Source organism: Beta vulgaris, chromosome 5, assembly GCF_026745355.1.
Source record: "Beta vulgaris subsp. vulgaris cultivar EL10 chromosome 5, EL10.2, whole genome shotgun sequence".
Classification (NCBI taxonomy): Eukaryota; Viridiplantae; Streptophyta; class Magnoliopsida; order Caryophyllales; family Amaranthaceae; genus Beta; species Beta vulgaris.
The window spans coordinates 18,062,939-18,068,320 of NC_079206.1; the positions used below are offsets into that span (position 1 = coordinate 18,062,939).

Sequence of the window (5,382 nt, forward strand, 5' to 3'; positions counted from 1 at the left end):
GGCAAATTTTAGAGTTCCATATTTGAGAATGTCGCGAAGCTACAATCTTTGAATAGAATTGATTTTTTTTTGTTTGGAGTTTGTGTTTGTAATTGAGTTTGTGTTATGGAAAAAATGATTTGAGAGGATGTTATGCCATGTAATTTTTTTTTTTTGTTATTGGATGTAGTATTAACGTTTGGTAAGTTATTGATTATGAATCTTTTTGATTAAATCTTTTTTATTGGCAAGTTTATATGATTGAATCTTATATGAGTTGATTGGGTTTAAATTGATTTGATTGATATTTTTATTTTGGCAAATTTATGTATGAAATTGGGGTTAATTAGGTGGCTAGAGAGGCAATTAAGTAAATTTCAAAAGGAACACCATTGCTCCTTCTTAGCTTATATAATAGAGATTCTCAGTTCTAGCCCAACTTTTTTTTTCTGTTTTGACATGCACCAAACAAAAAACTACACAAGTCTATTCCTAGCTAGTACAGCTAGCTCATGGGCTTTTGGACTACTTTACGAGGAACAAGATTAAGGTAAATATTAGTAAAATTATCGGTTAAATGGTTGTTTTTTTAAGCAAGAAGTAAGATATATTGAACTAAAACAAGCCTTTGTACAACTCAAGCATGACCTTAGCAGCCAACCAATAGAGGCAAAGCCTAAAAAAAAAACTACTTACAAGACAGTAAACCACCTATCCTCACTAAGAGGGTGTTTGGTATGGAAAATTTTGATGTAGGAAACGGATTCACATAAGTGTTTCCATTTCTAATTGTTTGGTATGAGTGTTAAGTAACAAATACCGTTTCCAAGGGGAAACATAATCCCCCCATTTGTTACCCTTATCAAACTAGTAGAAACAAATCATGTTTCCTTCCTCAATCATAATCCTCTCAATTGTTTCCATTCCACTAAGATATCAAGCAACAATTAAAGGTAACGGTTACTATTTCCATTTCCCCTCCTTATCAAAATCCTTTTCATTCCGTTTACATCTTCCATACCAAACACCCTCTAAGGGTCGTACTCCTATAAACTTGTATTATTCTATTTTTTACCGTATACTGAATCTGCTTGACAATATGCACTTATGGAAGGGACCTTATCATTCCATAGAGCATCATTCCTATCCCGCCACACCTGGTAAACAAGAGCAACAATGGCAGTTATGATCAAGGTTGTCAAAATCGCGATTCTACTTTAAATCGGAAGGGCCTGTCAGAATCGGATCGTAAAATCGAATCGTAAAATCGTAAGATTCTACGAATTTTGCGGGAATAAGATTCTATGATAAAATATGTAAACTGTTTACCTATTTTTTCAATGAACAACACTAAAAATTCAATTTTATGCGTAATGGTATCAATATGAGACGAAAAAGGACACCATCAATAAAATTAAAGTTGAACAAGATACAAACATACAATAAAATTAAAGTTGAACAAAATACAAACACAATAATTGTCCTTAATTTAAAAAAAGTACTCAATTTAAATTAATAATATTCATTAATCATTAAATCCAAAGCTCCCATCGTCGACATCATCACTCCCGTTGGTAGTTCCCGTGGTAGTTGCCCCCATTTCATCACCATAATCATCAATATCATCCAAATCAATATCATTTGAATCAAATGTTGGTGCAACTTCATCATCATCACTTAGCATTTGAACTTCAACATTCTCATCTACATATAGAGGAAAAAAAGAGAAGTAGAAGATTAGATTTGCAATGATGTTATTAATAAAGGGGAAGAAAGTTAGAGAAGAAAGCATACTTTGAGATCCATTTAACTCCGTAGTGATGCCTTCATCTCCATTTTGCCCAGCTCTTGCAAGTCTCCTAGATGCTCTATCAAGAGCACCTAACCATGTGTTGGTAGCTGGAAGAACAGGTTCTTCGATTTCAGCTATCCACTCATCATCTGAAGGCAAGTCATCCAAAACTATTGGTTGTTGCATTATGGACTTGCTTGCTCGTATGTCATATCTCCTTTTTAATTTCAGATTGTACATCACGAACACTAGATCATTCATCTTTTTCTGATGTAATCGATTTCTTTTCTTAGTGTGGACCTAAATCACATCAACAAACATTACATAATTTTTAATTTAACCAAAATCATAAGTTCTATAAAATAGGATAGATCATTAATATACCATCTCGAAGGCACTCCAATTTCGCTCACAACCAGAAGAACTGCAAGTCAAGCTCAAGATCCTAATTGCAAACCTTTTCAACTCTGGACATTCGTCCCCATATGAATCCCACCAATCGGCTACACAAAGATAATTAAATAAATATGCTTGGAAAATAACTATAAATTGCAAAAACTAACAATAAAATGAAAAAAAATGCACCTGGAGTTTTTTTGTCCTGGTCATCACAGCAGTAGGCAACCCAAAGAGTCCTTTGGCATTTTTAAAAGCACCCATTTGTAGATCAATAAGCATTCTTTCATCGGGATCGGGGACCATTCTTTGTAAACAATTATACAAACCGATTTTAATGTCCGCACTAACTTGAAAATCAGCACTATATTGAAATTGCGGATTCAAAAAGTAAGCAGCAGCATGTAAAGGTCTATGTAATTGATCCACCCAACGCTCATCAACAATCTCTAAAATAGGTTTATAGCGACATGGAAGAAAACACAAATAAGGTTAACAAAGTAAATAACTAGTTACATGGAAGAATACACAAATAAGCTAAAAAAACATACTTTTTCTCAACATTGTTGAAATTTGTTTTGATTTGATTTTTCGCTTGTGCCATTGCTTCATATATGAATCCCATTGCAGGGTTCTCATCAGAATCCACCATGCGAAGAACTTTCACAAGTGGCAAGGCTCCCTTTAAACATGTTAGAACACTTTGCCAAAATCCACGAGTATCCAAGACAATTCTTTGGATTTTTTTCCCTTCAACAGTTGTAGCAAACTTGCTTGATTTCCACTTATTAGATGCAAAAAGAGCTAATAATGACCCTTTATGCTCATTTAAGCACCTTAATGTCAAGTAAGAAGTTGCAAACCGTGTTACAACGGGTCTAATTAGCTCTCTACCCTTAGTACTTTCTCTCATCCAAGTAAGCAACAAAGTCCTAGAATATATGTATGTTGTTATTTTCCTAGCCTTTGCAATTGTCACATTGTGAACCTTAATCTTTTTCTCTAAATCCTCTAGCATTAGATCAATGCAATGGGCAGCACATGGAGTCCAGTATAACTTTGTTCTTTTCTCCATTAACTTTTCTCCAGCAGCCTTATAATTGGAAGCATTGTCAGTGACAACCTGAACTACATTCTCCTCACCAACTTGCTCTACAACAACATCTAACATCTCAAGGACTTTGTCTGTTGTCTTAGATATGTCTGATGTATCTATAGATGACAGAAAGACAGTCCCCTTAGGGCTATTCACTAAGAAATTACAAATAGAATGCCTTTTTCTATCACTCCAACCATCAGACATAATAGTACAACCAGTTTTTTTCCATTCTTGTTTGAACTCATCAAGCATGACCATGACATTAGTCACTTCTTTATCTAGGAATGTGACCCTTATTTCATGAATAACTAGGAGGTTTAAGACCAACTCCAAACTTAGCAATCTTTTCAATCATGGTTGGAAATTCAGGATTATTGACAACATTAAAGGGAATAGCACTTGTATAAAAAAAACGAGCAATTTGTTGGCAAACTTGCTCTCTTTCTTCCTTTTTAAATTTCTGATTTAGTGTTGTTTGCAATCCTGCCTTACTTCTACCCACAAAAGAATCCATAGTACCCCTTCCTCTTTGAAACTGAAAATGTTCTTCTTCCTCTCCAATGTCATTAAGTTTATTTTTTTTTTCTATTAGACTTCTCCACATTAGCCTCTAATAGTTGCAAAAATTTATGTTTAACGTCATCAGGAACTTGCAAGCAAGGTTCCACATTAAAACGAGTCCCAGCAAGATGATGTGTTAGTCTGAAAATACCACCACCACGCACAACACCACAATATTTGCATCTTACCTTTGTAGGATCACCATCTGCCTCTGTACCGTGCTCCCATCCAGGGTCTGTTCTATTCCCAGCAGCATTTTTTCTCTTTTTCCTAGAGCTTGAAGCAGAGCTTGACATGTTTCTACAAATGATTCAATAGAAAGAAGTTAATTGACTTAATTCAGATCGAAAGAAAGTGATAATACGCAGCAAAAAATCGAAGATAGAAGGAAGTTAATTCGAAAATTACCGAAAAAAAAAATGGAAAACTAAATTATCAATTAAAAATATAAAAAAACTACTTATGAGATCGAAAGAAAGTGATAATACGCAACAAAAAATCGAAGATAATTACCTGGAGTGGACGCTGAATCTGAAGACTGAAGATTCGAAGAACACAAGAACTGAAGAACCGAAGGAGAGAGAGAGAATTAGCACTTGGCAGCGTGTTTAGTTTCAGTGGGAGGAATTAGGTGTTTTTACTGAGCATTGGCAGCGTGTTTAGTTTCATGAGGGTGAGAGAACATGGGCCTGGCCCAATGATTAAATCCCCAGCTACAAGATTAAGGCTAAAAACAGAATCGTTAAAATCGGATTTAAATCGCGATTTTAGCGATTCTAACCGATTTTAACGATTCTATATGCGATTTTTTTTAAAAACGATTCTATATGCGATTTAAATCTTTTGGGTAAAAGTGAGTCGTAAAATCGTACGATTGTACGATTCAAATCGCGATTTTGACAACCTTGGTTATGATCACCTTTTTCTGGAAAGCTCCGGATTTAAAGCTTCTGAGCATCCAGGTCATTAACTGATACAAGTTAAGTGGTTGTTTGGTTGACAAAAAAATATCAAAATGAAAAAATTAGAAATTGCTAGTAATTTTGAGTTCTCACAAAATGGAAGAAGTTATTTACCTAGGTCTCCTTAGGTAAGTAGAAATTCCCATGTAAATTTAATTTCCCCATTGTCAACCAAACAATTTAACCAATTTTCTATGAATTTGATTCAGTAATTTATTTCCTATGAACTGCAATTTCATGGGAAATTTAAGTTCTCGTCATCTCCTGTAAACCAAATGACCATTAATAATTGAAGAAAAAAAAGCTAAATACCACAAAGTTCTGTGGTGCATGCCATTGCCAAGTGCGTTTAGCCACCATACAACCTCTTAACAGATAAAGAAGCAGTTTTTACTTTCCTAAGAAGTGCCGCGAAATGGAAAGAATGGGCAATTCTAATATCAACTACTCTTTCCGTTTCTTTTTGATGAACCAAGAATGAAGTAAAAATATGATAGATAAAGTGAAAAGGTGGAGAACGAAATTGAAAAATGGAGAAATAAATTAAAAAGTAGGTAGATAAACCATTTGGACAAATTTTTATGGTAAATATA

At 34.3% G+C, this 5,382-nt stretch overlaps 1 pseudogene; it reads right to left on the reverse strand.

The window, feature by feature from the left end:
* Positions 1–1,504: 1,504 nt before the first annotated feature.
* On the reverse strand, positions 1,505–4,340 carry LOC104886518 (uncharacterized; annotated as a pseudogene).
* Between the last annotated feature and the right edge of the window lie 1,042 nt (positions 4,341–5,382).